The 10,000-nt window shown below is 56.9% G+C and overlaps 3 non-coding genes across 3 annotated transcripts in view; all 3 read left to right on the forward strand.

Moving 5' to 3' along the window:
* The first annotated feature begins 4,900 nt into the window (after positions 1 to 4,900).
* On the forward strand, positions 4,901 to 6,778 carry LOC139968344 (small subunit ribosomal RNA). Its single transcript, XR_011793349.1, has one exon. It is a non-coding gene; the product is annotated as a small subunit ribosomal RNA (ribosomal RNA).
* Positions 6,779 to 7,383: 605 nt separating this feature from the next.
* LOC139968225 (5.8S ribosomal RNA) lies at positions 7,384 to 7,543 on the forward strand. Its single transcript, XR_011793262.1, has one exon. It is a non-coding gene; the product is annotated as a 5.8S ribosomal RNA (ribosomal RNA).
* Positions 7,544 to 7,977: 434 nt separating this feature from the next.
* Positions 7,978 to 10,000, forward strand: part of LOC139968413 (large subunit ribosomal RNA) — a 4,028-nt gene continuing 2,005 nt past the window's right edge. The window contains exon 1 of the ribosomal RNA XR_011793411.1: positions 7,978 to 10,000. This exon is cut by the window's right edge and continues 2,005 nt beyond it. This is a non-coding gene — a ribosomal RNA (large subunit ribosomal RNA).

Below are 10,000 nucleotides of genomic sequence, written 5' to 3' on the forward strand. Positions count from 1 at the left end.
ATGACGAAATTTGCACGGGTCGAGGCGGTGGGACTCTCGACCACCACCAGCGTGGTGCACGGACAAGGGTCATAGATAGATAGATAGAGCTGGATGGTGATTGGAAGCTCTGAGATATTTGGAGTTGTAAAATATTTGGAAGTGTGGTGACGAAATTTGGCACGGGTCGAGGCGGTCGGTCTCCGACGCGCATCGACCGGGTAGAGCTCTCGGCTTGGTTTGGAAGTTTCGAAGGGGGTGACGAAATTTGGCACGGGTGGTCGAGCATGGCCCCGGTAGAGCGTGCACGGGTCTGGGCCTCGGTGAGTGGTCGACGGTGGCATGTGCAGGGATTCGACTTGGGTGTGTGATCGATGAAAGCACAAGTCCACGACGGGTACGGTGTGCATAGATTCGAGCTCGGTGGCGTGGTCCATGATGTCACAGGTGCACGGGACGGGGCGAATACCCACCCGGCGGTCGACCGTAGGCGCCTCCGATGCACGTGCACAGATCTGGGACTCGGTGTGTCGTTCGATAGCACCAGTCGGAGAGACGGTGCGCGAGACCGAGTCGACCGAGAGCGTCGTCGGCAGGGAGTGCACGAGAGGGGGTCGATCGAATGTTCGCGACCCTTTAGTGTAGCGGGCATTGGCTTACGTGTGCCCGACGGAGACGGCAGAAGGACCGACGAGCACACGCATAGAGTTGTGACCTCGTCAGAGATGACGAGCCCCCACCCCGCGAAAATATTGCCAACTTTAGTGTAGCGGGTACTGGCTAGGATGTGCCCGACGGAGGCGGGAAGAACGACACACGGACACATGCATAGAGATGTGACCGTCGTCAACTTGAACGTATCGGGCGCTGGCTGGGATGTGCCCGGCGGAGACGGCAGAACGACACGCGAACACATGCATAGTGTTGTGACGTCGTTAAAGAAGACTTGACAAAAAAAAATAAAATAAATAAATACAAAAAATCGAGCGGGTATTGGCATAGGTTTGCCCGACGGTAGAACGACACACGAACACATGCATAGAGTTGTGAAGATTGTCAACTTGCATGTATCGGGTACTAGCGGCCTGTGTGTGCCCGACGGAGACGGCAGAACGACACACGGACACATGCATAGAGTTGTGACGTCGTTAAAGAAGACTTGACAAAAAAAAAAAAAAATAAATACAAAAAAAATCAAGCGGGTATTGGCATAGGTTTGCCCGACGGCAGAACGACACGCGAACACATGCATAGAGTTTGTGACCGTTGTCAACTTGAATGTATCGGGCGCTGGCTGGGATGTGCCCGGCGGAGACGGCAGAACGACACGCGAACACATGCATAGAGTTTGTGACCGTTGTCAACTTGCATGAATCGGGTACTGGCCTGTGTGCGCCCGACGTTGACGGTAGAACGACCCACGAGCACATGCATAGAGTTGTGACCGTTGTCAACTTGAATGTATCGGGCGCTGGCTGGGATGCGCCCGGCGGAGACGGCAGAACGACACGCGAACACATGCATAGTGTTGTGGACCATCGTCAACTTGAATGTATCGGGCGCTGGCTAGGATGTGCGCGGCGGAGACGGCAGAACGACACGCGAACACATGCATAGAGTTTTGACCACTGTCAACTTGAATGTATCGGGCGCTGGCCTGTGTGTGCCCGACGGAGACGGCAGAACGACCCACGAACCACATGCATAGAATTTGGACTTCCTTGAAGAAGACGTTGACTTAAAAAAAAAAAAAAAGTCAAGCGGGTACTGGCTCAAGTGTGCCCGACGGTGACGGGTGAGACGACCCGCGAACACATGCATAGAGTGTGTGACCATTGTCAACTTGAATGTATCGGGCGCTGGCTTGGGATGTGCCCGGCGGAGACGGCAGAACGACACGCGAACACATGCATAGAGTTGTGACCGTTGTCAACTTGAATGTATCGGGCGCTGGCTGGGATGTGCCCGGCGGAGACGGCAGAACGACACGCGAACACATGCATAGAGTTTGTGACCACTGTCAACTTGCATGTATCGGGTACTGGCCTGTGTGCGCCCGACGTTGACGGTAGAACGACCCACGAGCACATGCATAGAGTTGTGACCGTTGTCAACTTTAATGTATCGGGCGCTGGCTGGGATGTGCCCGGCGGAGACGGCAGAACGACACGCGAACACATGCATAGAGTTGTGACCGTTGTCAACTTGAATGTATCGGGCGCTGGCTGGGATGTGCCCGGCGGAGACGGCAGAACGACACGCGAACACATGCATAGAGTTTGTGACCATTGGTCAACTTGCATGTATCGGGTACTGGCCTGTGTGCGCCCGACGTTGACGGTAGAACGACCCACGAGCACATGCATAGAGTTGTGACCGTTGTCAACTTGAATGTATCGGGCGCTGGCTGGGATGTGCCCGGCGGAGACGGCAGAACGACACGCGAACACATGCATAGAGTTTGTGACCACTGTCAACTTGCATGTATCGGGTACTGGCCTGTGTGCGCCCGACGTTGACGGTAGAACGACCCACGAGCACATGCATAGAGTTGTGACCATTGTCAATTTTAATGTAGCGGGTACTGGCCTGTGTGTTCCCGACGTTGACGGCAGAACGACCCACGAGCACATGCATAGAGTTGTGACCGTTGTCAACTGAAATGTATCGGGCGCTGGCTGGGATGTGCCCGGCGGAGACGGCAGAACGACACGCGAACACATGCATAGAGTTTTGACTTCGTTACAGAGGACGTTGACAAAAAAAAAATAATAATAATAATATCAAAAAAAAAAAAACATGGTCAACTTTAGTGTAACGGGTATTGGCTTAAGTGTGTGACCCAATGGTCAGAATGAGTGGGCAGAGTGAATCGGATTATATATTAAGGGGAGTGTCTTGTCTCGCCGGTCGATCTTCAAATTGTAGAAGTTTCCTCATATATCTCCTTGATTTCGTCAAGATATATCCGGCACGGGAGCAACCCCGACACTCCTCTGAAAATACGGGTCGCTCCCATGTGAGAAGGTCGATGGTGTGATCGACGGCACGAGTGTCATGCGACCGGGCGAGGGCCGAGTAATTAGCCGACGGTGATGCACACATGCGTAGGCATGGGACCCGTTGTCGTTGCACGAGTCTGTGAGACGGGGCGCCGCCGGACAAGACATACCCGGCACGGGAGCAACCCCGGCACTCCTCTGAAAACACGGGTTGCTCCCGGGTGAGAAGGTCGATGGTGCGGTCGATGGCACGAGTGTCATGCGACCGGGCGAGGGCCGAGATTTAGGCCGACGGTGATGCACACAGGCGTAGGCTGGGACTCGTCGTGTTGCACGAGTCTGTGAGACGGGGCGACGGCCGACCTCGACGGCAGGCCGCCCGATGCATCCGCAAGGTGTGGCTCTCGTCCGAGATTTTGAGATCTCTTTAGTGTAGCGGGTATTGGCTTAAGTGTGTGATCCAATGGTCAGAACGAGCGGGCAGAGTGAATCGGATTCTATATATGAGGGGGGTAGTAGAGTCGATCCAAGACTCGAGAAGGCTTTTAATGTCTGTCGTGTGTGTATGCGTGTCATGGTTGGACTCCAGCGGGCCCTTTCGGTAGGGTCAGCCGTCGTTTCATCGCGACCATGTGTTGCAACTCGGCGCTCAGAGCGGGGGTTTTCACCCACTCGCCCCGTGAGCAGAGGTGTCCCTCCGTGCACACGTATATATCGACGTTCAGATATGAAGCTTTCGCGGACGGGAGTCCACCCGAGACTCGAAAAGGCTCCTTGCCTGTGGTGCGTAAATATGTTTTTGCACGTCAGACCCTTGCTGGCCTTCTCGGTAGGGTCAGCCGTCGTTTCATCGCGACCATGTGTTGCAACTCGGCGCTCGGTGCGGGGGTTTTCACCCACTCGCCCCGTGAGTAGAAGGTTCTTTCGTGCATATGTATATATACAATCCCAGATATTGAGCTTTTTCATCCGCAGAACCCCCGGTGGAGAAGAGAGAGAGTAGAGATGAGAGAGAAAGGAGAAGGGAGAAGGCCTCTCGCGTTGCGTGGTCGATGGCACGAGTGCCATGCGACCAGGCGAAAGGCAAACGGCAAGCCGACGGCGACGGCAGGCCGCCCGACTCACCCGCAGAGAATCTGGGTCTCGTTCGAGATTTCGAGATCTCTTAAGTGTAGCGGGTATTGGCTTAAGTGTGTGATCCAATGGTCAGAACGAGCGGGCAGAGTGAATCGGATTCTATATATGAGGGGGGTAGTAGAGTCGATCCAAGACTCGAGAAGGCTTTTAATGTCTGTCGTGTGTGTATACGTGTCATGGTTGGACTCCAGCGGGCCCTTTCGGTAGGGTCAGCCGTCGTTTCATCGCGACCATGTGTTGCAACTCGGCGCTCAGAGCGGGGGTTTTCACCCACTCGCCCCGTGAGCAGAGGTGTCCCTCCGTGCACACGTATATATCGACGTTCAGATATTGAGCCTTTTCATCCGCAGAACCCCCGGTGGAGAAAGAGCAGGACCTCGGTGTCGTCAGATATCGAGCTTTCTCCACGGGACCCGTTCGGGCATGCTGCCGTTGCTGCGACCATGTGTTGCACTCGGCGCTCGGTACGGGCTTTTTCATCCAAGCAACGAATGCACGCTCGAGGCGTGCGATTGCTCTCCCCTGTTCCAGTGGACGAGCCGTCGCCCTCCCGCGTCGCTTCGAACCGGTCCCGTCTCCGAGGCGGGACCACTGCGACTCCTCTCGAGACGACCCAGTCGACTCGGGTAGAGATACACACCTCGAGAATCCCTTCGGGCGGTTCTTCGATCACTGTACCGTAATAGCACGGCATCGACAATTGAGAATTCAGAGAGAGAGAGAGGGGAGTGCGAGAGCGACTCCCGGACGGCGAACGGGCCCAGCCCGGTTCTGTCGACCGTTACCTGGTTGATCCTGCCAGTAGTCATATGCTTGTCTCAAAGATTAAGCCATGCACGTCTAAGTACAATCCTGAACATACAAGAGAAACTGCAGATGGCTCATTAGATCAGTTATGGTTTATTGGAGAAAGTCTTATACCATGGATAACTGTGGTAATTCTAGAGCTAATACATGCAACAAAGCGCCGACCCTTCGGGGGAAGCGTGCTCTTATTAGGAACAAGGCCAGCCCGGTCCTTTCGGGGTCCGGTCTCCGCTGGTGAACTCTAGATAATCATGCCGATCGCACGGTCTTGCACCGGCGACGCTCCCTTCAAAAGTCTGCTCTATCAACTTTCGATGGTAAGTTATGCGCTTATCATGGTTGTGACGGGTAACGGAGAATCAGGGTTCGATTCCGGAGAGGGAGCCTGAGAAACGGCTACCACATCCAAGGAAGGCAGCAGGCACGCAAATTACCCACTCCTGACACGGGGAGGTAGTGACAAAAAATAACGATACAGGCCTCTTCGGAGGCCCTGTGATCGGAATGAGTACACTTTAAATCCTTTAACGAGGATCTACTGGAGGGCAAGTCTGGTGCCAGCAGCCGCGGTAATTCCAGCTCCAGCAGCGTATATTAAATTTGCTGCAGTTAAAAAGCTCGTAGTCGGATTTCTGGCCGGGGCGGGCGGTCCGCCGTGAGGCGTGCACTGCCCGTTCCCCTTCTCCCCGTCAAACGGGAGTCGTGGGAGATTTTTCCCGGCCAGTGATTCGGTTGGTCGTGCGGTGCTCTTAACTGAGTGCCGTGCGAGACTGGAACGTTTACTTTGAGAAAATTGAAGTGTTCAAAGCAGGCCAAAGTGCCCGAACAGCTCAGCATGGAATAGTGGAAGAGGACCTCGGTTCTATTTCGTTGGTCTTGAGATCCTGAGGTAATGATCAAGAGGGACTGCCGGGGGCATTCGTATTGCGGCGTGAGAGGTGAAATTCTTGGATCGTCGCAAGACGCCCGACAGCGAAAGCATTTGCCAAGAATGTCTTCATTGATCAAGAACGAAAGTCGGAGGATCGAAGGCGATCAGATACCGCCCTAGTTCCGACCATAAACGATACCGACTCGTAATTCGCCGGCGTTCCTCCCATGACGCGGCGGGCAACTCTCCGGAAAACCAAAGTCTTTGGGTTCCGGGGGAAGTATGGTTGCAAAGCTGAAACTTAAAGGAATTGACGGAAGGGCACCACCAGGAGTGGAGCCTGCGGCTTAATTTGACTCAACACGGGGAAACCTACCCGGCCCGGACACAGTGAGGATTGACAGATTGAGAGCTCTTTCTTGATTTTGTGGATGGTGGTGCATGGCCGTTCTTAGTTGGTGGAGTGATTTGTCTGGTTAATTCCGATAACGAACGAGACTCTTGCTTGCTAAATAGTCCGGCCACCCGTCGTGGTGAGCCGCGAACTTCTTAGAGGGACAAATGGCTTTCAGCCATACGAGATGGAGCAATAACAGGTCTGTGATGCCCTTAGATGTCCGGGGCCGCACGCGCGCTACACTGGCGCAAGCAGCGGGTACATTTGCCCTCGGCCGAAAGGTCCGGGTAATCCGCTGAGACTTCTCCGTGCTGGGGACAGGGACTTGTAATTGTGTCCCTTGAACGAGGAATTCCAAGTAAACGCGAGTCATCAGCTCGCATTGATTACGTCCCTGCCCTTTGTACACACCGCCCGTCGCTACTACCGATCGAATGACTTAGTGAGGCCATCGGATCGACCGTCTGGCACCCCCGGCTTCGGCCGGTTGTCGAGGCGCGACGAGAAGACGGTCAAACTTGATCATTTAGAGGAAGTAAAAGTCGTAACAAGGTTTCCGTAGGTGAACCTGCGGAAGGATCATTAACAGAACCCTTCCCCTCCGTGATCGGAGAGGGAACAAAGGGGGAATGTCGGAAAAGCCGTCACAGAGAGACACGCGGAGAGAGCAAATTGGAAAAGCCGGGGGGACTCGAGCGGGGTTTTCACCGCCTCCTTCCCCGTTCCACGGTCGAGGTCAGACCCCGCGCTTCGCCTTCGCTCTCTCCGACAAAAAGGAGACGGGCGTGTCACACACAGACCAGCCCGGGGAGTACCCGGTTCTTCTCTCGTCGTCTGTCTCACGGAGTCTCGCACTCCCGGTAGCTTCGAGGGAGAAGTCCCGCAAGGGTGGAGACGCCGTCGCCGTCCGCGGCGCGGCGCTCCTCGAGGCATTCTCCGCAGGGCAGAGAAGGGGCACCGGTGTCGCCCGATTTCCCCCCAGTCGGCGAGTCTGACTCGCGCGACCCGCCCTCGCGGCGGTGGGGGGAAGGAGGGAGCCCGCTTCCCCCCTCGGCTCGACGGAGGATATTTCTTTCCAGTCACAAGCAAAGAAGGCACAGAGTCCCCGTGTCCTTTCTCCTTCCGTTCCACTTCTTCCCTCGGCTCTGAGGAGAGTTTGCGAACGCGGGAGTCTTCCAGTGGCAAATGACAATTCTTGGTGGTGGATCACTCGGCTCGTGCGTCGATGAAGAACGCAGTTAGATGCGAGAATTCATGTGAATTGCAGAACTCACTGATCATCGACTTATTCGAACGCAAATGGCGGCTCGGGGATGCTCTGCTCCTCGAGCCACGTCCGTCTGAGCGTCTGAAGACAATCACTCACAGAGTCGGCGTGTTCGCGCGCCGGAGGAGCGCCCGGCCGCAGCCGTCCCTTCGACGGCCGGCTGCGTCGGGTCAGTGTCAGATGGAGTTCTGTGATGTCGGCGCCGGTGAAACTCGGCGAGCAGGCTCGATCGGTAACCGGGGGTTCGTCGGTCGTGCGACGTGCCATCGGGGTGTAGACGTATGCGCCCGTGGTGCGGTCCAGCGTCCGACCCCCCGGAACGGTCGAGGAGCCTCTGCCGGGCAGAGCCGGTCGACCCAATCGCGGGGTCTCTCGTCCTCCCGTCTGCGTTCTCGCAGGCGCATGGTAGGCCACCCTTTCCCGCCGGCGACCCGATTCTTCGGGGAGCGCCGGGGAAGGAGAGACCCCGGGTCGCCGCTATGACTCCGATCACGTTCCACGTGTCTTTCACGATTCCAGACCTCAGATCGGATGAGATTACCCGCTGGATTTAAGCATATCACTAAGCGGAGAGAAAAGAAACTAACAAGGATTCCTTCAGTAGCGGCGAGCGAAGCAGGAAGAGCCCATCGCCGAATCCCCGCGCCCGTTTGCGGTGCGAGGGACCTGTGGCGTAAGGAAACTGAACTCCGGTCGACAGAGTCCGGCCGCAGTCCACTGTGATCGGGGCTGCAGCTTACCCGCAGCGGGTGTAAGGCCCGTAGGGCGGACTCGAAGGCCGGAGGGAAAGCTTTCCAAGAGTCGGGTTGTTTTAGAATGCAGCCCAAAGAGGGGTGGTGAACTCCATCCAAGGCTCAATACTATGCACGAGACCGATAGTCAACAAGTACCGTGAGGGAACGTTGAAAAGAACTTTGAAGAGAGGGTTCAACATTGCGTGAAACTGCCAAGAAGTAAACGGATGAGTGCCGCATGCTACATGGGGCGTCCGGTTGATTCAGGCGCGGTCGGCGCGGCAGCGTGTGCGGGTTCGGATCCCTCGGGACCGACCCGCGGCGCTTCGCCGTCCGGTCCGCGTCGCACTTCTACCGTTCGGCGCCCTTCCCGGCGACCGACCGAAGAGCGGAGCAGAGGGGCGGGCGAGGCTGCGGCGTGCGGGGGCTTCGGCCCTCGCCGTCTTACGCCGCCCGTCACGGTTGCTCACTGCGCTCTCTGTCGAGGACTCTGCGTGACGGCCTGCCCCCCCGGGGGTTCAGGCAGCGGGGTCCGGGCCACCGGCGTCTCCGTCGGTCGCGTGCACAGCTTGCTGTCGCGTGGCCGGCGGGATCCGGAGGGTCCGGTCTCGCCGCGGCTTCGGCCGAAGCGGAGGGTCTGTCGGGCGTGAGCGAGGCCTCCTCATTCGACCCGTCTTGAAACACGGACCAAGGAGTCTAAGCAGGCTTGCAAGTCGAGGGGGTCTACCGAAACCTATCCTGGCATAACGAAAGTGAAGGTCGGCACAGGGCCGTCACGAGGCGGGATCCCGGCCCTCTGGGTCGGGCGCACCGCCACCCCGTTCCGTCCGGCTCGTCCGGTGGAGCGGAGGAAGAGCAAGCATGCTAAAACCCGAAAGATGGTGAACTATGCTCGGGCAGGAGGAAGCCAGAGGAAACTCTGGTGGATGTCCGCAGCGGTTCTGACGTGCAAATCGATCGTCCGACCTGAGTATAGGGGCGAAAGACTTATCGAACCATCTAGTAGCTGGTTCCTTCCGAAGTTTCCCTCAGGATAGCTGGTGCTCGGGAGATATTCGTGAACAATTTTATCTGGTAAAGCGAATGATTAGAGGCCTTGGGGCCGAAACGACCTCAACCTATTCTCAAACTTTCAATTGGTAAGAGGTCCGACTCGCTGGCTTGGAGCCGGACGAGTGAGAATGAACGAGTGCTCAGTGGGCCACTCTTGGTAAGCAGGACTGGCGCTGTGGGATGAACCAAACGCCTGGCTAAGCCGTCCGACTCGGTCGCACATCAGAGCCCACAAAAGGTGTTGGTTGATACAGACAGCAGGACGGTGGCCATGGAAGTCGGCATCCGCTAAGGAGTGTGTAACAACTCACCTGCCGAATCAACTAGCCCTGAAAATGAATGGCGCTGAGCGTGATGGCTGTGCCGGGCCGTCGGGGCAAGGAGAACCGAATAGAGTCGGCCTCGACGAGTAGGAAGGACGCCACGGTGAGCTAAGAAGCGGTCCGGGCGAGAGCCCGCGTGGAGCCGCCGTGGGCGCAGATCTTGGTGGCAGTAGCAAATACTCTAACGAGAGCCTGGAGGGCCGAGTTGCGGAGAAGGGTTCCATGTGAACAGCAGTTGCACATGGGTCAGTCGATCCTAAGCCCTAGGGAAGTTCCGCTCCGAGCGGCCGCGAGAGCCACGCCGACCTCCCTCCCGGGAACGGCGGGGTGATCGCACCCTGGGCGAAAGGGAACCGGGTCAATATTCCCGGACGTACAGACGTAGTCCTCCTCGTGGTGTCGTGCGCGTGGGCCTCCTCGCGGGGTTCCG

The sequence above is a fragment of the Apostichopus japonicus genome, chromosome 5, assembly GCF_037975245.1.
Source record: "Apostichopus japonicus isolate 1M-3 chromosome 5, ASM3797524v1, whole genome shotgun sequence".
NCBI classification, from domain to species: Eukaryota; Metazoa; Echinodermata; class Holothuroidea; order Aspidochirotida; family Stichopodidae; genus Apostichopus; species Apostichopus japonicus.